We start from the raw sequence: 23,675 nt of genomic DNA on the forward strand, positions 1-23,675 counted from the left end.
TCAAGCTGAGAAACAAATTCAGTACTGCTCACAATGTAAACTGATGTTGCCTTCCCCAACAGTCATAGTAATTATAGCGACCTAGCTAGAGAATCCTCTCTTGCACAAAACTGTATCATTCCATTCTTATCTAGATTACTATAGTCAGTTATATGAAGTGGAGCACAAACATGTTTTTCTTATTTTCAACTTTTAGAATTGTATTCTTGCATAAAATCAGCCACATCTGGAATATTGTGCACAGCACTTTAAAATTTTTATTGCAGAACTGGCAAAGAACAGGAAAAGGCAACTAAGATGATCAAGTAGCTTGAGCAACTCCCCTATGAGGAAAGTTCACAACATCTAGGACTGTTTAACTTGGAAAAAGCAAATAAGGGGAGACATGACAGAGGTGCACAAACTTGGTGAGGAGACAGTGCAAGATTCAGGACAGATAAATGGAAGTAATTTCTCAAATAGTATAGCTAAGCTATGGAATTCACTATTACAAGAGGTAGTGAAGACCATCAGTTTGAATGGGTTTACAAAAGGATTGGAAAATTTATTGAGGCTAAGGCTGTCAACAACTACTAGTGTTGATGGCCATAAGTGGCTTCCAGTATTAGGGGCAGCATTCCTGGAAAACCCAAGGAACTATATTGCAATCATGCCCTGCTTGCAGGTTTCCTCACAAGTAGCTGGCTGGCCAGCTTATGACTAGAATGGTGAATTAGATGTACCTTTGTCTGAACATCATGGGCTGTATACAACATTGCATAAACAGACTTCTGCTGATGCAAAGGGACTTCCCCTTTTCTTGCCTTCATGATTAGCCCTTGGAAACATATATATGTATGCATAATGTTTTCAGGAATGCTATAAGGAAAGTGTGTACCTGGGCCTTAAAATATCAACAAGTATTCCAATAAAAACCACCTATTTAGAATATATATCTTTAATACACCAAGCAAGCTTCATGGAATCCTTTCCTAAAATCAAATATTTTACTTCAACTACTTTTCCACTACTGGAAATCTTCTGAGATATTCATACAAAAGATAAAATTAACAGGACATACCTTTAAAAATTACTAAATATAAATCATGCTAGAAAAGATCTTTATTCAGGGCAACAGATTTTTTTTCCAATTCAAAGTTTTCCAAGAACACAGTGACTGCAAAACACACTTATGTTTTGAAAGATGAGAGTTATCTCATCACTACTACTTCAGCATATATAAAAGAGAATTTTCGAATAAACCACTTTGAGTTTCCATCAGAAGGCAACAGAATGGAGTTCCTCAGACATCTATCCTGTCCCCCATTCTATTGAAAATCTACAGGAAACCACTCTGTGGGGTCATGCAGAGTTTTAGAGTACATTCCATCAGTATGTTATTTTTCCTTTTCATTGCCAGCACATGAAACTGTGCATGTGCTAAACCAGTGCATGGTGGAGACAATGAACTGGATGAGGGTTAAACAATGAAACTCAATTCAGACAAGATGGAGATGCTGATGATGGGTGGTTCCTTTGACCAGGTGAGGTGTGCAACCTGTTCTAGATGAAGGAACAAATTTGCAAATTGGGGATGCACCCTGATCTATCTTTTTCACTTGTGGTTCACAGTGCCTTCTAACCAGCTTTGGCTGGTAGCCCAGCGGCATCTGTATCTGGACAGGAATAACCTGGCTTCAGTAATCTATGCTCTGGTAAATTCTAAATTGGATTACTGTAATGCACTCTACATGGAGCTGCCCTTGAAGATGATTCAGAAGCTGCAGCTGCTGCAGAATGCGACAGCCAAATTAATAACTGGGACCCAGAGGTCTGCATTGCCTGCCTATATACTTCTGGGCTTTATTCAAGGTGCTGGCCTTAACCTATAAAGCCCTACGCACTTTGGGACCACAATACCTGAGTACCTCTCCTAACCCATATCTACCCAGACACTACGTTCAACCTCTGGAGTCTTCCTCTGAGTGCCAACCCCTTGAGAGGCTCAGAGGGTGGCAATGAGGGGGAGGAGCTTTTCTGTGGTGGTCCCCCATCTTTGGAACAACCCCCCTGCTGGAGCCCTTCCAGTGTCAAATTTGCCAGTTTACTGCCAAGTCAAGACAGCCCTTTTTGCAGAGGTCTTTAATGATCTCCCTGGTCATTCAGGAACCTAAAGCGATTATTCAGGTCCCTTTCTTTTATTCTTGACCAGATCATTTTTAATTTTTATTGTATTTCAATATTTTATACTGGCTTAATTCGTTTAAATTCTTGATAATGTTGTTTTATCTAGTGTACTTGATTACTTTGTTGTAAACTACTCAGAGAGCTTCAGCTATAGGTGGTATAGGAATAAAATAAACCATAATAATCAATGTCTGCTGTACACTTGTAAGCATTTCTTTAAAATACTACCCTCGTGGTTTAAAGCTAGTGCAAAAATCAGACACAGTTGACTAAGCATTTCACCAGAGGTGGCAAAATCAGAATTTATCTAACTATTTGGCAGAAGAAGCAGCACTCTATAAAGTTTTGGAACATGAAAAAACACATGGTGGTAATACTGCAACAGCTCAATGTACAATGCTGCTAATACCATGAGGCACATTCTATTGCACTTTACTCTGTAGGCAGCAGAAGTATTGATGAAGCCTGCAGATGCAGCAACAGTCCTGTCCATAAAAAGCCAAGACAGCTGTTGCCATGGCTACTATAAGTCAGTTTATCAGAAAAAAAATTATTGTGATTACTCAGAAGTTTGGGTTTAAAAGATGCTAAGGCCTGGATTGCTAATTGACTGATATCAACTATGATTCGGCATGCAAGTAAATGGCTTTAGAGTAATACATGGTTAACAATACTTAGATACACAGCAGGAGGGGAAAGGGAAAAAAGAAATCAATGCCTTTCTGCTAGTGTTCATTCTCTTCAAATACTGACAGTTTGTTTTGTATGCAAACAAAAACAAAATGAAAAACACATCCCCCTTTAGTCTTTCAACAAAGCCCAAAAATTGTTATCATAGATTTAGACTTCATGTGTTAGGCCTTAAACTCTTTCATTCCCATTTTTACACTTATATATTTAACATTTGCTCATAACTTTCTTATTCAGTACAACAACCATTTTGAAAACATGCTCTTAATTTCATGGTGAAGAAAGCCATTTCCTTGCTTTAAAAATGTAAATATTAATCTAAATATTAAACTTCTTATGGTTACTATATTTTAGAACAACAACTAGTTATGTTGAACCTTAGGAACTAACAGATTTGGGCATAAGTTTGCATGGATACTGCCCACTTAAGTCACATAAGGATAATAGTGAACAAGATCTGTAAGTGGGAGGAGAAGGTAGCACTTGTCAACATCTGGCAGTTTTGAAGGAGGAATTTCCTCTGGCAGAAGAATCAGTACTCCATTCTGCTGGTGGACAAACACAATTAGAAATATCCATATATTTCTATATGACTGAAAACAAATATTTAATTATAAGTTGCATACCTATATTCAATATACTGCTGAAGCCTTATTATGTTCTTGAGCAAGTAAAAGCAGAATATGTCTTTCCAAATATTTTACCTAGCCATCAGTCAGTTGTACGAACTCATCATCACTAGCTGCTCTGGATAACTTAGTTATACTGTATCTTATAGTCCTGCTATTCTCTGCTTTCACTTGCAATGTGAGATGAAGGCTGGATTTAGATAAAGATCTGCATAAAAGGTTGGAATGCAGATGATAATGAAATGGATGAGTGTTGATATATTAAAAGACACCCCCATCCTATTTTCAAACCTAAAGAGCCTATAAATAAAAGTCAACCTATATAGAAGCACAGTGCTTATGTACCAAATAAGGTGCTTGTAGTTTGTTAAAGAAAATAATGTTTGAAAAGTTGATCATTATAAATCAATGATTCAGAACTTCACATTAAATTGCCAGGCATGTCACATTAAAAAATCTGGTTTATACACAGTCTCAGCAGCAGCAAAATTCAGTTTCCAGCCCTAAAGTTTTAAAAATGGGGATATTTTCAAGATTGTTGTTAAGACTCAGAACTCTGATGACAAATTTTAATAAATAATTTTCACATTCCATTGTGAAGATTTAGGAGTATAAAGAGTATCTACACTGGATCAGAGCAAAGGCATATCTACTCCAGCAATTTGTTCCCAAAGTGACCAATCATATTTCTATCAGAAGCCCACAAACAAGGGACAAATGCAATAGAACATGAATGCTCCCACTCATATTCCCCAGCAACTGGCACTGAAAGCCATACTGGGGGTGATGACATGGTTCATACATAATGGGTAAACAGCCCAAGTAGATTCCCCTGTGGGGATGTTTTGCCATGGAAGCTTCCACCATTTTTAATATTTTGGCTGCAGCAGAGGGCACACTGCAGCTTGTCATTATGTGCAAACATGGGAACAACTGGAGTGATTAACAAGTCAGCTGCAACTCTTAAACAGCACATGGGTTCTAGGTAGCTCATCAACCACTGCAAAAACCTATATAGAAGGTTTACACATAATGACAAGCTGCAACACCACCACTACAGCTCAAATATTCAAAATGGCAGCCACTGCCACAATAAAGAAGCCCCAAGGGAAATTCATGCATAGTTTCTGCTGACATGCAAACCAAGTCAATTTATAGCCACCATGACTAGCAGCCTCTGAGAACTTTATCCTTTGTGAATTTGTTATCCCTGTTTAAGGCTTTTCGGGTTGGTGGCTATCACTGTATCTCATGAGCCATCACTATATCTCATGGAACTACATAGTTTTCATACCAACATTCACAATTAACAATTAAAGTATTTTTAAATGCTGCATCTACTACTAAATCACCAATTATGTTTGGTTGTCCATGGCTCATCCTTCACAGCTGGTTACGCTGGCTAGGACCAATAGTAACTGCATGCTAAGACATCTGGAAAGCCACATAATGCCCACCCTTGGCAGTCCAACTCTAAATCCTGCACAGATTTTAACTATAGAAATACCTACTAGCTGAGCTCTGATTTTTTCTGCTTTTCCCCAACACATTGTTTTCAACGTGCTCCTCAGTATCAATCAGCAAATGACCCGGGTACCAGAGGATGCTCTAGCTTCTACAGGAACTTGCATATAACTTACATGTTATTTTCAAATATGTTCAGTTGACAGGAATAAAATGCAGTTATTCCTTTCTGCAATCAGTATATATAGCATCTGGCTCATATGAACTTTAACCTCAAAAAGTGTTGAATCAGAATATATCAGCCCATGTTCTGATCTAAAATTATGGCACAATACCCCATTACTATAGCACTCACCTCAGAACTAGTTTTTATGTTCTTAGATATATACCACAAGAAGATATAACACATTTTGCATAACATTGCTGGCACTGTAAATCAAATACCACAAATAAAATGCGTAACTGTACTGGCTGTCTGTCAACTAGTAGAGTTTTGCTGCACACACATTACAAACAATTTACATGGCCAAAGGAGGTCTGACAAAAAGAGAAGAACTTAAACTTATTTCCAGAATTTCCAAGAAATTATGCAAGGAAATAACGACTGTATTTTCACAGCAGTGGTATGAATGCTTCTCAGTAACCAGAAATATTAAATGTCATGTAGATCAAAAACATGTAGACTTATATACTTGCAGCTTTTAATATTATTATTAGATAAGATGTTAAGCTGGATTTCAATATCTTTCTCCAGAAAACAAAACAAAACACTAATTACTGTGTGATTTAATACAGGTAATTGCAAAGTGAAAGAATTCAGTCGCATATTTTCATTTTATAATGTAGCTCTATACATGTATACTCAGAAGTAAGACACACTGACATAAATGGGGCTTACTTCCAGCAAGTACTGGGGTGGCAGCATTAGCCACTTTTACATTAAACAAAATGGGACAGAGTTAAACTTATTTATTGAAATAACTCAATACAATTTAGAAACTAACTTCAGTATTGAAACAATTCCTGAAATACTGTGGCACCTCCTCTCAATTTAACTTTTCCATAGGATATAAACTACAATTTTTATTAACTCTAAGACAACTTATTGTCACCCTAACAAACAGAAACAATGCAACACTGCAATTCTGCTATTAAGAATTATATATTGCTCAGTTGTATAATAAGTAGGTATGCCCACACAAATAGAGCTTTTTCCTTTTATAATTAACACATTTAATACACAAAAGGCCCAATCCATCTGAAGTCAATTACTTTCAAATTTCATTGATTTCAGTGGAAGTGTTCAGCATGTGTCCCAATATCTTACACTAAAAATACTTGAGTTTTAAAAGTGATGCACTTTGGCTGGACTGGACCAAAAGCAGTTTGCTCCAACTTTAAAACTTTGAGATCTCCAGGAAATTAATATTCTAAGTGCAATGTTGAATACTTATTCCATATTAGAAGATTATTTGAAATCATGCCTGAAACAATAAATGTGTTACTACTCAAAAAACATGAAGATGGAATATTTGAACAAGAAAATTAGTTACTCAACCACCTCTTGCTTGATTATGATTTCCAATACAATCTAGAAAATATGCTCTTAAACATACAAATATGACACATTTGGGCTCGCAAAAACACACTTCTATATAGACACTGCTGCAAGAATGCAAGCATTTCTATACGTTTCCAGGTCTAATCTGAAAACAGTTTAAATAAAGGAGGGAAAATCTGCCTCAAGATACTTAAAGCTTATAATGTAAACCAAGGCATATTTACTCAGAAGTAACACACATTACAATCAATGAGGCTTACTCCCTAGTAAGTGCATATGGAACCACAAGGCTAAGGAAGCCTCCAATTTTGTGATGCCCAGATCAGACCAGAGTATGTTGGTGGTAAACAGAATGGACTCCAGCTGAAGATGGTCTTGTACTGAAGAGCGACCCCTCTAACCTGATGGATCTACATATCACAGGCAGCAAAGGGATGACCTTTGCCCATTATTTTCCCATAAATCATTCAGGACTCAGTTAACTTAAAAACAGAAAAGTTAGTATACCAGCTATAAAGAACAGAAATGCAAGTTCCAAAAAAATAGCAGAATGGGCTAGTAGAGATACCTACAAAATAGAGTTAAGAAAGATATAATTTCACTTAAGAAAAACTTGAGACACTAATACATTCCAATCCCACTGTTATTTTAGAATCAAATGATGCCACCCCCCAAAACTCAGCCATTGTATCATACTAGGTACTATATAGATCTACAGCAAAAATTCTAGAGAATAAGTTCTTAGCATATATAAAAATAAGTAGCCTCTCTCACTCCAAGTTCTCATTTAAAATATACAGACAGTTAATAAGAGTATTATCCTGAAGAAAGCAGTTTCTTGAAAAACCATTTAAAAACACAGTAAGTTAAAAGCTAAGATATATTCAATGAAGTGTACTACTGTCAAGGTTAAGGATCTGCAAGGTTGTTCACATTTTTAGCTAGAATATCAAAGTCATTTAGGCTGTAATTGTATACCAACTTACCTAGGAGTAAGCCCCATTGGACTTAATAAGACTTCTGAGTATGTATGTATAGGACTGTCAACCTTCAGCCCTACCCCCACTGCAAAACAGTATTAAAATGAAATGTTCAGTCCTATTTCATCTTATTTTTCCACTAGAAAAATTACAGAGGCTTTCACTAGTTGTACAGTACAATGAAACAGCCTTAGATGGTGGTGATTGCTTCTTGTTGAAAAAATTAAGCTGTCACAAGTGAAACCAGACCTTCCAATGTTGCCAAAGGTAGTGATAAATAAAATGCAAGCATATCTATTAAAGCAGAGTCCTAAATTTCTTACAAGCCAGCTGTAAACTGTTCTGACTTTAAAGTAACTAAATTCCAATAAGACTGCAATCCTAAACCATCAATGGAACTTACTCCTCAGTAAAGGATGTTTAGAACTGGGTTACATATATGTTAAAATTCTAACCTGTGATACCCTGTCAGTATCATAGAAGTATTTTGAATGTTATTGATAATGCCTCCTTCTGTAGTTCCTGTCATCACTCTTTTAAAAGATGTTTAACTATGGAGTCATTATTTCAGCAGAGATGAACAGCACTTTCTCCTTGAGCATTGTAATAATAATAAGTGTCTTGCTGTGATTAACATGATCAAGTGATTAACATGATTCAAGCCTAGTGTTAATCAGTGGATAAATATGTAGCTCTATTACTGTATTAAAAATGACCAATCTCACTCTATGTACTGCATTAAATATGGAAGGACCTTAACTTACATTTAAAAGTTACATCCTTATTGAAATTATATCTAAAAAGTCCAGTCACTAAAACAAAGTCTGGTATCAAATACATAGGCCTGAATATCAATTCACTGTAACTTTACAAATCACTCAGAGAAGTTCATCCCAAGCTGCAAGCAAGTTGGGAGAAATTTAACACCATGATCCTAACATTTACTTGGGAGTAAGTTCCATTGATTTTACTAGAAGTTATTTTCAAATCTGCACAGCCTAACTTGACATCTAAAACAAAGACTATTATACCATGTGATTTAAATGTAATGGCATCCTCACACCTATCAGAACCCCCTTGCCACCTGCAAGCTTCCCCACCCCAACAATCAGAGTACCCTATGGAAATGTGTACTTGATCCCAACCAGTGCAAAACCTCATTTTGCAACAGCTGAGTGAACGCTGGTGATCAAATTCACTTTCACCCACGACAACAACAACAAAGTCTAACAGTGCAATTTTGAACGAATGAACTGTACTGCAGACATGAGGGGAGGGAGAATCCCATCTGTAGTAATGATCAGAACAACAAAGCCGAAAAACAGAAAAGTAACAAGATCAGCATGCACAAGGGGACAAGACCAAATGATACCCCCACATACAAAAACCCCAGTCCTACATGACACACTCAAAAATGGAAGAGGGGTGGGGGAGAAAAGGTCCACATCTCCAGTCACTGCAAACATGTGCCAGAGTAGGAGTGTGAAATCCCAAAGGTGTCCTTGCACTGGGCTTTGTATCCATGCAGAAAGGGCTGCCCTAGGGTGAGAGGGGCAGGAGAGACTTCAAAATAACAAGTTGCTGAAGAAACGGAATTTTCCCAGCACTACTCGGGCCACCAAGACAAATTAAAGGCAAAGGGAGGAAGAAGAAGAAAAAGGGAGGAGAAAAACCGCCGCCGCAGCAGCTTTACTACGAATCCTCAATCATCAAAGCAGCATCATTTCCAAGATAATAAAACTTCCCCGGCAGCATCACAGCGGAAAATCAACCCAACAGAAAACGGCCTCGAAATAATCATCCTGAGGAAAACCAGAAAGGATAGAGGAAATCTCCCTCTCCCCTCCCTTCTTTGCAAATGTATCATCTCTCCCCCACTACTCCAATGTGTCACCTACTCCCTCCCGCTCCACCCCCTCCTCTCTCAAAAACTTACTTCAATCCTTACAGGTGACAGAGAAAAGACATGCCCCCGTCCCGCATCTCTAGGCTATATACGTACGTGTGTGTGTGTGTGTGTGTGTGTGTGTGTGTCTATGGGTGGGGAAAATTAGACTGAAGTTGTTGCTCCTTATCTCCAAGTTGGCTCAGAAGACTTACATGGTGGACTTTACCCCCCCCCCCAAACACACAGACGAATAATCCATCCCTTTCTTTCTCCCCCCAGATAAACTCTCGAGACAAATACTAAAACAGAGAGAGAGGACTGGCCCTACTCAGAGGTGGGGGGAAAGAGAAAGAAAGAACAGAAAGAAAAAACAGAGAGGTGGTGGAGGAGGAGAGAATCCGAAAGGTAAAATACTACACCCTGCTGGTGGTGGTGATGTTGCTGCTGATGACTGGCTGGGGTCCCCCTGGCAGGACCTCTCTTTGAGGGGGAAGGACTCCTCTTCATAGGGAGATGGTGGTGCAGCTGCTCCTCTGGGCCTCCCTGTCCCCCTCTTCTTGGCTCCTCTCTCCTCCTCCTCCTCCTCCTCTCACTTTCTTTAATCTAAGCTGGGAGTGGAAGATGGTTGGTTGGTTGGTTGCTCCCTTTTCCTCCTCCTCCTCTTCCACCTCCTCCTCCTCCTCCTGCTTTCCTCTTCTCTCTCCTCTGAGGGGTCCTTTTCCTTTCCCTCTCCCCGCGGGGCTCCTCCTGCAGCGGGGAGGAGGAGACAGGCCGGAAGAAAAGAACGAAGCAGAAGAGGCGCAGGAGAAGAGAAACTGTGACACAAAAACAAGCCGAGAAGCTGAACTCTTCTTCAATCCCATTCACCCGGCCCGGCCGCAGCACTCGTACGCCTGGATCACTCCGCCACCGGCCTCCCTTCGCTTCGCTTTGCTTTCGCCTGGCCTGCCAGAGGCGCGCGCTCCCGATTGGTTGCTTGCGCGCCCCCGACACAACTCTCACACACCACAGCTACTCCGGCCGCTCTTTGGAGCGGTGAAGGGGAGGAGGAGACGAGGGTGGGGACAAAAGCTGAGGGGGAGGCGGGCTCCCCCTCACCCGGGCTCCCCACCCTCTCTCCCTGTGAATGAGGGAGGAGGGGCGGCCGGCCTCCTCGAGAAGAGGAGGGGGCGCCTCAAGGCTCCTCCTGAGGGACTACTTGACGTGTCGGTGCAGCGAATTTATTTCCCTTTGCCTAAGGAACGGGTTGTGCTGCGGCTCCCATTGCCTAGGGAAAAAACCCGGATGTAAAGTGAGTGAAACTAAAGTAGAGTGAAGTAGGGCAGCAAACTCTCGCAGAGGAGCGGCGGTAGGAAGGATCATGCACCGGGGCAGGCGGGGAAGCAAGGGTGGGAGGGAAGGATCATGCACTGGGGCAGGCGCTGGTGGCAAGCGTAGCAAGAGGAAAGCAGGCGCGCGAGCATCTTCTCTCCCCCCCCCCCAGTGCAAGTGACTCTGCGCAGGAAGCGGATACACCAAGGAATGAGGAGAAACACAGTCAAGCATCCTCGCTCGCTCAATCCCCCTACCCCGCCCCACTGGAAAGAATTCTGCACAGGAAGCAAATGCACCAGGGCAATAACAAAACAACAACAAACAAGCAGATCGGGTCCTCACAAACATTCTCTTCCCCCATTTGCAAAAGAATTATGCACAGGAAGCAAATGCACCAAGGGCAGCAGTAAAAACACGCAAACGAACAATCGCCCCAATGCAAGGGGGCTTTGCACAGGAAGTTGATGCACCAAAGCAGCAGCAACACAGGCATCCTTAGCCAAACGTACGGGATTTTGCACAGGAAGCTGACATACCGGAGGTGGGAAAGGAGTGTGAGAAAGAACAAGATTCATCATCATCCCAAAGCGAGGAGCTTTGCACAGGAAGTTGATGCAACAGGGCAGCAAGGGCTGCGGGGCGGGGGGGGACACACAAAAATAACTATACATGCACCATCCTAACAATGGAAAAGCTCTCTTATACTGCAACGTTACAAGGCTAAACCTACTTGAAACATTTTTTTTCTGAAATCAATGGTGCTTACTATGACTGAGTAAATATGTTTAGGACGGTAGTGTAAATGGGGATGGGGGCATCTCAACGAATACCAGGTACCCTGCTGATGTGCCAAAACAAAACAGAGGTGACACATAACAATGGCATATCAGGCACATGTAGGGTTGTACAGCGTGTTCTAGCTAGAATTAATACATTTTCTTACCTGGATATAAGTTTTTCTCTAATTTAATTTTTCTTAATTTTCTTAAAATAGTGTGGGCTTTCAGACATTTTGAATATAGTTAATAGTGCCACATCTGTTCATAGGCTCCCAAGAGTTGGGAAAATTCACACTTCATGGGTCTGTAATTCTTTGTTTCATAAAATCAAACCATTAGAAAGTTAACTAAAACTTTTAAAGGTACTTTAGATATGCAAAGTCTGATATGGTCAGTTCTTTGAAGTCTTATCAATTATACAGAATTGTGATAAACATGGAAATTTTTAAAACTCTATCATACGGTTTAATAAACACAATCTTATACAAGCCATACAATGCTAATATATTTTGCATGATGTGCTTATAATACAATCCATGGTTACTGGGAATTCTGGGACACTTTTTTGTCTAAACATGTATAGGACTTCATCCTTAGAGACACATTTTAATAACATGGTTGCAAATGAAATCTGATTCCATTGTTGTAAATAGTTGATATATTACTAACTTTTGCAAGTGTATGTCAAATAACTTGCACTGCTACAAAATACAGTTTGAATGATATGAGTTAACGTCATGTTTTTCAGTTTCAATATATGTTGATTTGATCATGTTATTCATAGTTCTTAAACTAAAAGAAAATTAAGCTTAAAAGTGCCATCAATATGCTGAGTTTGAAGTGGGTATTGGAATAAACGGGTACATGGTTTTTTTTACTATAACTAACCATTTAAGAAAAATAATTTTCCATAGGCCACACGTTGCCGCTGTAGTCATGATGGTTATATGGAACTACCAGTTTCACAGGCAGCAAGCCACTGAAGAGTAGCAAGGTGTGCTGCTCTATGAGCACTTCATGGCCAGTCTGCAAGTTTTCCAAAGGGAACTGCTTGGCCTCTGGAAAATGCTAGGGTGCTAGATTATATAGACAATAGTTTGGCCAGTAACACTGTTACTGTGTTTAATCCGGAAGGGTGAGAAATTGACAAGGACTGTCCAAAGCTGCACTTTTCCAAGTTTTATGAGAATATTCACAGTTCATTTATGCTGAAAAGGGGGATGTTTCTAACGCGACAGTACCACTGCTATAAATCGCCTCGTGCTGGCAGAAATGTTTGTCACAACACCAGTAACACTTGCTAGTGAAATGGCTTTCCCAAGAAAGTCCATCAGGCCAGCAAGCTGTGTTGGCATTGTGCTAGAGATCATTTATGCTAACACAATGTAATTTATGTTAGCAATAAAGTTGCATTGGATACCATCCTGAGTTTGTAAAAATATACAGAGAAACCCATAGGGCCCGGCAAAGACTATAAAAATCTGAAGATTCCAATTAGTTGTGTGCACCCAAGTGTTCTCTGAGTTCCTGTTTCTTGAAAAGTATTTTGAATGCCACATGGCCAAAGTCCTCTGATACTGAGAAGAGTTGCAAAAGCTGTTTGTGATATGGAATGTGATCTATTCAAAGGGGGAAAAAGTCAAAATTCTGCTGGGTGAATGTAAGCACTTGAGCTAGTGTAAACTAGCCTCTTAGAACAGATACCAGCTAAGAATTTATCTTAACCCATGCATTTTCTCCACTGTATTTGTATTTGTTTCTAAATTGTCCCCATGTTACAGACCTTTTGAAATAACTTGGTGCAGTCTTTGTGGACCAAACTGGACATGGTGAAAGAATGTGCATTTGTTGCAGAATAATATTGTCATAAACTAAGTCCACAATTCTAGAGCCATATGATCTGCAGCCATGTTCTATGTGGCAATTTAAGCCTCTAAGGGGAAAAAGTTCTATTTTTAGATGTTCAAGTTACTGACATTTGAATGTTTAATAGATATGATATACTCCAAGCAAGAGAAGTCCCAACCAGGAAAAAAAACTGGATCCAATGGAGCAACTGCACTTTTACTATGAGAGAAAAACATTGTCTAGAAATGCTAGAAGAGTTGCCATGTTAGTTTGTTGCATCAAAAATATCAGTTTTATGGAACCTTAAAGACTAACAAATGCATTGCAGAATAAGCCTACTTCATCGCAGGCATCTGCATCTGATCTAAATTGGTTAAAGATGTCATAGACCTCCTCAGGGTCTATACAGGCTTTCAGGGTCCATACAGGCCTTTCACTCTAGTAAAATGGTTATAATATCACACATGCCAGTGTAACTCTAATGTCATAGTGATATCATTTCTGGTTGGCATGCAGATATGCCAGTGCCATTGGCCAGAATCCCATGAGCTTTATGGGCAAATGGAAAATACTGAGGGAGCCACTGCTGCTTTACTGTAGCTCTTTGCAGCTCAACTAGGTTTATTCTAGAGGATCCCCCAGTGCTCTGGGGCAAGAAGTGCTGGCAAAGTGGAACTGCAGTAAGACTGGAATAAAGCAGTAGTCAAATCTTAAAAACAAGTTGTTTTTAAGAATTGACTACTGCTTTGCTTATGATTTTTTGTCTAAATTTTCATAAATCACAATTGTTGTTTCCAGAAAGTCAGTACTTTATAGAAATGTAGTAAATAAATACTTAACTCCCATCATACCCGGCCAACATAGCCTGGGGATGATAGGAGTTGTAATATAACACATCTGGAGAGTACCAGTAAAGCAGAACACTGGGTTTGATCCTGATTATTTATACTTAAAGTAGACTCATTCATTTTTTTCCATTATTTCATCTTTGCATTACCTTTAACTAAAACCCTCTTAACTTGGGTCCATTCTAAGTATAGCTATGTCTATATCCAATGTACTGTAGAACTACAGCAATAAAACTGCCTTGAAATAAGTTTTTGCAAAGTTATGACTTCTGTTTAATCACTACAGATGTTGGAAGAACCCAGGATGAACTCATTACAAAATGGTGAAACTTGAGTTATAATGCAGTCCTGATGATTAAGGGATGAGAATAATTTGATAGCAATATACATTTTAAAACACAAGGTTTTCTGTTGATGTTACAGCATTCTGTGAGACTGTCTCCCACAGGGGTTGGTTCCATTTTTCATATATCAACTTCTAACTGTCCTGCATGTAGAGCAGTGGCAACAGATTTCAGAAATATCAATGACCAATATCAGGTGTATATAGCCTTGCGTTTCTCATTTTAGTGAGGACTGATTAATGTAAATGTTATATTTATGTGGATTCTCTTTTTCTGTAATTGTATTTTTGAAGTGGGAAAAAAGCAGTAGTTGGAATACATCCATAGTAATCCTTTACAAATGAATCAAATATGAGTTTTCACAATTTTCTTTATTTTTGCTGCCTCATAATTTCTATAAAAGTAATCACTGCTGTTTTAAAACAATTATGTTTGGAACTGAGCTATATTGGAAGACATTTTAACTATTTTTATTATAAATTTCAACAAAACAAATCAATAATGAACAAAAGAAAAACACCACTTTAGATTTGAAACTATTTTGATACATGCATACAAATATATATTTTAAAATTATAAACCACAACAAAGGTAGACTAAATATTCTAATAAGTATCCATTTGTACGTGGCTTCTGAATATTACTTATTCAAGTGTTGAAACCTATATTAGGTCCAGATAAAGGCTTATCCTTCCAATATTGCAACAAAAGCATGTGAAGAACCTGTTTGTGCCAACCAAATGTTAAGTTCTAGAAAGGTGAATTATTTAAGAGCACATATATATTAAAGAGAATTTCAATGTAACATTTTCCAGTATAATAAACACCTTCCAAAAGGAGGCAATTATTTTATTTATTTATTTAATTATTTTTTTGTATCCCGCCCTTTAACAGCATCTCAAGGCAGCATTAACATTATTAAAAGCAGAATTAAGCTGAGCTATAGCTTCAACAATTAACTGACTGAGACACACCCTTATTACAGGGGTGTTGTGGCATCCAATACACACAGAACAATGCACACAGAACAAGAGTTTTTGCTGAATAAGCCGTAACCTAAGATCCACAGATGCCTTTGATAGCATTCATTATGCAAAATGGGGCAATTCAGTTCCGTGTTCTGCTCTTGCTTAATTCCTTGTGTATAATATTTAATCAGTGATATTTATAAGCATAGACCATAGGTCAATATAACTGATTTGTCTCATTAAGGTGCTTCCAATAGTGAAGGAGACTCTGAAACTGTAAAAGTAGCAGGGCTAACGCTAGATTCTAATAAATGTTGTAAATGCAAGTATTGCCATTCATCCATCTCAAGCAAATGGTACTGGGCACACAAAGTCAAGAATAACAAAAGCTCGTCATCACCACTCATTAGTTGGTCCAAGTTAAAAATCAACTTATTTATCCAATTCTGCCACAAAAACATCATCTTACCAGTTTTTAAATTTGGATTTCCCTATAGAGTTAATTTAGCTCAATAAAAATTGATCGAAATGTAACTGACATGACATATTCCACGGATGTCTAACAATGGCAACTGTGGAAGGAAACCTATGCATTTTAACATGCTAAGAGCCTAATGCCATCCATTTAGAGATGATCTCCATAGGAAAATTCAAAATTGACTAAGTTGAAAAGACCAAAATTTCACACAGGTCACCAAAAGTCTTGATTGTACAAAACAAAATTCAGAAAGCTGAATTCATCTTTTCATTGGAAACTACATCCTTCTCAAGGATATTCAAGCTGTGGAGGAACCTCCCTCAAAATGTATGAAACAAAGAATCACATTTTTGAAAATATTTGCCAGGTATAGATAGAAGAACCCCATATATACAATCCAAGGAATAGTATTCATCATAAATCTGTTTACCTTACTCCACAGACTCAGCATGAAAGAGGTCCACATCTATCCATATCTCCTGAGGTCTTAACTTATAAATAATAAATATTCATTGACATAAAGAATAATTTTAAATTCTAAATACTCATGCAGAATGTCATGAATGCCAGGGGTTCCAGACATAAATCCAGTATCAGTGGGGAAGGTGGATATTCCTGTCAGATACTTCACTCAAACGAAAGGAAAGAGGAAAAAAGAGAGCACTGGTCATAATTCTAGCTCTTGGAGTGGAATATAAGATCCACACCCATTTCAAAGATTTTGTAGGAAACACAACATTATTCACTATAGCAAAAGTAATTTCCATTTCTCAAAGGCCTTTTCAGCATCCAAAGAAACAATGGTAACCTGGTTGGTTCTATGAGTATTACAACATAATACAATGTGACTGCCTGTAAGTCTCCAAACTGGGAGGATGAGGGGCATTGCATTGAGGACAGAAGAAGCATGAAAAGAAAGGCTGCCTCTGCGCTCTTCCACCCTGCAAACAGTGTAGTTGCCCAAACTTTAGCTGTGGCTCAAGATGGGCTGAGTTGCTGCCAAGATACGTCACATCCCAGGAAAGTCTCTCCTCCCCTCCCTGCCCCCTGGAATGCCCATCTAATGCCAATGTTTGACTTCGGAGCTGCAGTCACCCAGCTCTTTCCATGCCAGCTTCAAGGGTGGGTATGCCAAATTTGCTGACCTTGCAGCACATTTCCAAGGTCAGAGCTGGACTCTTTATTTTCTTAGGCCACCTAGATACTGTCTAGCTACTGTAGGATTGTACCTTATAGCTATCATATAAGCAAGAATCTAAGATCAACCCCCCCCCTGCCTATGTTCATTAAATCCCAGATGATCTGCTCAAACATTTGTTGTGATAACTTGTTGCAATCTATCAGCCAGAACTGCAGTTACTATTTTAATGTCTACATTCATTAAGAAAATTAGGTTGATAATGCACTGTGCGATCCTTGACAGGCTTAGAAGTCACTGTAATATAAGCTTTATTTAACAAAGAAAGGGAGCCCAGTTCAAAGTACAGTTATGGACACAATAAAACTTTAGAACTAGCAAGATAGAAAATGTTCTATACCACTCAGTTTAAAACCCACCAGGCCCAGGAGATTTCTTAATATTCTTTTGTAATTGCTTTCATAATTTCCTCAATACAAAAGAAGCTGTTGTGAGATATCTAAACATGGAAGATCAACATGAGGAAAAAGTGCCCTTACTCCCCCTCTAATATTACTACTCATGCTATACAAATCAGAATTAACTCTTTTAAAAATAGTAAGTTTAAAATGTATCGGAGAGCTGTATAGCAATGTTTTCTTCTCTTTAGTAGCTGAAATAACATTCCACTATTCTTGGTATTTAAGACAATCTGCCAGAACCTTACTGGGACATTCATAAGTTTCCAAATACACCTGTCATAAACAGCTTAAGGCAAATTCAATCTACTATGAAATATTATTTTACTCATATTTAACCTACCGCAGCTTCTGGTAAAATTATACAAGTGGGCAAACTGGGTTATAAAAGATTTCTGCTTCTTATTTAAAGATAATTGTTGCATTTTAAAATATTTTTAATGGGAAGCGTAAGCAATAATTTGGCCCCATATAAAAGCTTTACTGGCCTCCCAATCAATGGTGCAAGGATCAACAGGATTCTCATTAATTTTAAAATAGTTAAGTAACTCAGCAGAAAGCTGGTTTTTAAATACACCATCTTTAAGAAGTGAAGCACTAAAGCATCAGAGACTGGGAAAATTTGAAAACTGCAGCTCCAAGCAGACTGGGGCATGGTCTGAGACTACCAGCATATCAATCTTACAAAGATTTGACACTTGCAGTCGTGGGTTCTTTGCTTGAAGTAGGATTTCTGACTACTCTATTTGCATGTAACCCATTCCTTTTGATCCATCTTTTCTAAGATAACAGGAACAAAGTCTGTCATCCTAGGAATGTATGCTGAGGCCAACTATGTGGGGATCCCTTTATCTTTTCAAAGTACCACTCTGCTGGTACTTGTTTCTAATGCAAGTACTCGTGTGCAGAAACACATTCACAAACACTATGCAGTATACTGTTTTTGTAATGCCATTTTATGGTGTATACCAGGGAACAGTGCTGTCATTTCAGAAATGAGGCAGGTTTGTCAGGTTGTGTGGGCCATTTCCAGGAAAATTTACTCTTGATTGTACATGTACATACGTGCAGACAGTTAACTGCTCAGAGTTACTTTCTGAAAGTAGATTTCCAGATGCAATGGAACTCAAGTCTCCACGTCTGACCATAATCCATCCTTCCAGGGGCTTTTGGGAATTGTAGTCTAAAACATCTGTTCACTCTTCCCTTACAGTGGGATAGATAGATAGATATGGAGTAACTTCATGTCCTAGATAACCTTTCTCTGATCATTTTTTCTACCCTTCTTCAGTCATTCAGTTTGGGACAATTTTCTTTTTCCAAGCTCCTGGCTCTGCTATGGCTTTGGAAGGCTTTTCCTTCTCCCTTTCCCATGAAGTCTACCATCTTCATCTCAACGAGCCAGCATTCTCTAACTTCTCCAGAAACCCACTGCTTCCTCTGCCATATTGTCTTTCCATCTCTCACACTCATTTCCTCTTCTTAAGGTGGGATACCTACCATATCCGCCACACAGACACTTTGCTGGAAACAACCACCAATGGGACTTCTTTCTGAGTAGATGTAAAGCAACAGAAAAGATAAAGATGTCAGGGAATTACCTCCAAACTCTTAGCTCCCTACTGTGGGCCAACAATCCACCACTGCTACCATGCCTTATACATCTACCCAATCCAAGCCAAGGCTGAGCAGATGAAAACTGATGGTCATAACTCCTTCCTAGTGAAAGCTAAAAAAAAAAAACTACCAGTGATAAACAGTACACGGTTATGCCTGAACATTTCTGGATGTCCTTGGGACTTAGAGATAAGGGCGCAAAACCAACTTCTTCTATCCCTGCCACAAGCCAAAACTAAACAGTAGCAATACCAAAGCAAAAGGGTCTGAACTTGATATTGAGGCTTGGATGGGAAATAAAGTACACACAAGCTTGAACAGGGAATTTTATTTACAATAAGGAACAGAAAACAAAAGGAAAAACAAATATACAAAATCAAAATAACATAGAAACCCAGAAACACCACTTCTACACAAGACTTCAACCCAGCTATCACTTCTTAACCAAGGGAGACATTCTTAGAAATCATGCTGCAGGCTAAAATGGTAAAATCCTATCTAGTCCCTCCTTTATCCACAGGTAAGGTTCTTCTATCAGGCTAGGATCTCAGACAAGATTCTAGGCTAGCAGATGAAGACTGAAACTTAGAATACCTTCCTGATGAAAACCAAAAGCATGCCCAGGAGTAATAAATATTATCAGGAGAGCCTCCAAAGCTAACCACGGCCAAGTAGAAAAACTCCCCAGCTTCCAATAGGGAAAGGGGACTACAAAACTCTTGATGCCACCCAGCTGAAATCAGTCAGCTAATTTTTGATCAGGATCAGCTCTGACCTTGAAGACTTGGAGACTAGCAACAACAGCAGCAGCACCACCACCCCTGCAATAAGGCACACAGGTGGTGGAAATTAGTATGTGCAAGCCCCTTTTTGCAAAATGAAATTTCTTGTTAGCAAAAATTTCAACTAAAAATGAGTTTCTTGCCAGTAGACATGTACATGTTGTAATTTTAGCTTCTTAAGTTTTTGTTGTTACAATTTTTGGACAGGAATAAAACAGACAAAGTCATAATGGGAAAGACTTGACCCCATATTCCAAACTTTCTTTCAAAGAAGGAATGGATGAGGAGAAAGTTGATTTAATTCTGTTAGATTTATCACACTAAGCAAGGGGTAGGCAACTTGTTTTCTTCCAAATGATTTGGTTTATACCTCCCATTGACTTATACTATTTACTAAGCAGGCTACAGTTTATGGGAACTGTAAGCCAGAACATCTGGGGGAGTCACAAGTTTCCCATTTCTGTATTAAACCAACTTCATATATATTGCGCAAGGATGTGCACAGGTGTGTAGCTGTGCAGGGGCACTTTGAAGTTTTTTTTTAGGTCCTGTTATCCACAATAGTGGAGATGCATAGTAGCTAACTATCCAGCCAGATTGATGATGGTCAGTAGAAGGAGGATAGCCACTGATTTTTATTCAAGACCCTCTTGCCTCCACCCTGATGAAAGGTAAAGAAAAGTTGCAAACCCACTTCATACTTGCGCGGCAAGAAGAAGCAGATCATCAATGCAATTCATGGTATCACTCAGCAATTTTACTGGAAATTGCTAGCACTGGGACATTGCAATAAACATGGCAATAAACAATAAGGTGACAGAAACATAATTTGTGAAATATCAGAATATAGACTGGAAATAGTAGAGGGACCACTTATTGGTGAGACAGTGCAAGTGAGACAGACTTTGCAACAGGGAGAAATGTAATTAGTTCTGAGATTACAATTCTGTGCTCACTTAATTTGAGAATAAATTCTCCTGAACTCAATGGGCTTCTGTGTATACATCCATGGAAGTGTAATGTTTCCAGGTAACTTCAGTTAGGATCAGAATGCATTCTTGTTTGGAAGAAAGTTCTACTGATTTCAGTGAGATGAACCTGAAGAAAATATGCTTAAGACTGCAGTACAAGGAAATGATATGACATTGAAAACCAGTAAGATTACTTTAAAATTAATCTTATCAAGCATACATCTGTGAAAACAGAGTTACAGTTGGTGTGCACATGTTCTTAGGTTTGCAGCATTTGTGCAACAATTCAACAGAAAGAGCTGTTTGGCATCTTTAACATCTATTGCTGTCAATACACACTGTGAGGATTAAGGCTCTTTGAAGGTCAGCCTAGCCAAACTTTGCCAGATGCCATTATCTGTATGATATTTTGCAAGATATCTTTTGCAACTTATGCTATTTCTTCTTAAGCAATGTGTTCAGTGGCATGTATGCATACGCATATGTCCCTTCAGGGTTTGGTATGATTTATTTTTTCAGGACCCTGAGATGCAATCAAATCTAGGATGACTAGCAACTTTTCTTCATTAGAAAATGTGGGCAAGGGCAGCTGTTAAGCAGCAGGGTGGGGTGTTTGGCTAGCAGAGTTGTTTAATATTTTCTAATACAGAAGCAGTTTATAATGTTCATTATCCTGGCATTGCTTTTGGACTACCTTCGGTAGCACTTTCTTCTATGGTCTCTTAATGCCTGTTCAGACAATATTTTTGTGAATAAAGCAAAGGTGCCTCTACATTTTTCTTATGGAACTGCTGATCAGAAAGCTGTATTAGGCCTCCTCTTCTGCCCTTAACAACATCTTGAGTACATGTCAGGAAATCAGAATGGGAGAATGTATGCCCGGATCTACATGGAAGACACCACGCTCAAACCTCCTCAGTTCATTGGCAGGTCACCCAGGAACCCCTCTGAAAGAAACAAATACAACAGTGCTGCTGGGTAGCCAGTATACCAAACTGGCTATAAGCTTCCAGAGCACAGAGATTTTTTTTTTGTAAGTTGTGGGTCACATGCACAGTTTCAAGGCAGTGATGAGATTCTGAATGGGTGAGAAGACAAGGTCAATGGGGAATAATACAGAAACATTGAGAAATCATAGGCAACAGGAAAAACATCATGACTCATCCTCATTGAAGACTTGAGAAACGATAACAGATAAAATGATCAGGAGTTAGAGAAATCCAACAGGTTTTCAATGTACTGGTTTTGCAATCAGAGATGCAGAATTCTTTAAGAGAAATCACAAGCTGGCTAGGTATTTTTACATTGCAAAGGAAGTGTAGTTTCAACCAGAGCTTGCCTCATCTGAAAAGCAGGTGGAGCATTAGCATAGCTTTGGACTGTTTTTCCATCTGTCCCCCACCCCCCTCCCCCTGCAGAAGAAGCTAGGAAGGAAAACCCTGTGGATGGGGAGGGAGAGTGAGGGCACTGCTGCCAGATTTTATATTGAAGGACATGAAAAGCGTATCTTCTTTATCTGAGGATTTATTTGGACTTTCCTAACATACAGAAGTCAGGAGGTAAAACTTTTCAAAACATGGAGATATGAAGGATCATCTTCTCCCTTTTGAACTTTACTGCATTTTCAGGTCATCTTAGGCCTTTCTCCTGCATTCAGAGATGAGGCACATGGTTACTAGAAAAGGCATTTTGGCTGTGGCACTCCATCTATGCAATCCTTTCCCTAGTATCTTTCTGGTGCTAGGTGAATAGTTCTCTATTTACTCAAGCGTTTAAAATGTTGTTCAATCTCTCTTTAAAAATGTTTTTGGTTGTTTTGCTGTACTATTATAACTGTACTATTTTGTTTGGAATTGTAGATGTTGTTGCTATTGTTGTTAATACAAAGCAAAAATAACTGATGTGAAAATTCTGAAGATTGGGGTACAGGTAATATACAATAATCGATACAAAAGCCAGTTGAGAAATTGGCACCATGAATTCTTTATTATTATTAGTAGTAGTAGTATTGTACTTATAGCCAACCTTTGATCTGCAAATACCTTGAAAACAATGCAGTGATTACCATAAACCAACATGTCAAGAACAAATCCTGCCAGACTAATCTTATTTCATGTTTTGTTAGGATAACCTCCCCAGTGAACTGTGGGAATAGTATACCTATACTTCAACAAAGCTTTTGACAAGGTGTCCCATGATATACTGATTAGCAGACTAGCAAGAAATAGGCTTGATGGAACAATGGTCAGGTGGAGTCACAGTTGGCTACAGAATTGGACTCAAGGAGTGCTCATCAATGGCACCTTCTCAAACTGAGAAGAGGTAACAAGTGGTAACTACAGGCTTCAGTCCTGGGGCAAATGCTCTTCAACATTTTAATTAATGAATTGGATGAGGAAGGGAACACTTATCACATCTGCAGATGACACAAATTTAGGTGAGATAACTAATACCCTGGAAGACAGAAACAAAATTCAAAGAGATCTTGATAGGTTGGAGCATTGAAAATAACAGAATGGCATTTAATAGGAACAAATGCCAAGTTCTGCACCTAGGAAAAAATAGTTTCTGCACCAAATGCACAGTTACAACATGGGGAAAACTTGGCTCAACAATACTGCAAGTGGGAAGACTATTGGAACTGTTGTAAACCTCAAGCGGAATATGAGTCAACAATTTGATGTACCTGCAAAAAGGGCAAATGTTATTTTAGACGGCATTAGTAGAAGTAGCACTTCTATTATCCTGTGAA

The 23,675-nt window shown here is 38.9% G+C and overlaps 1 protein-coding gene across 4 annotated transcripts in view; it reads right to left on the reverse strand.

Annotated features, from left to right (window-relative positions):
- PHF21A (PHD finger protein 21A) overlaps window positions 1-10,238 on the reverse strand; it is a 180,866-nt gene extending 170,628 nt beyond the window's left edge. For all 4 annotated transcript variants that reach the window (XM_044435792.1, XM_044435793.1, XM_044435790.1 and 1 more), the window contains exon 1: window positions 9,798-10,238. The gene's annotated coding sequence lies outside the window, so the exon portion shown is untranslated. The remainder of the gene's footprint in view (window positions 1-9,797) is intronic.
- Window positions 10,239-23,675: the final 13,437 nt, after the last annotated feature.

The sequence above is a fragment of the Varanus komodoensis genome, unplaced genomic scaffold, assembly GCF_004798865.1.
Source record: "Varanus komodoensis strain SLA01 unplaced genomic scaffold, ASM479886v1 scaffold3, whole genome shotgun sequence".
Lineage (NCBI taxonomy): Eukaryota > Metazoa > Chordata > Lepidosauria > Squamata > Varanidae > Varanus > Varanus komodoensis.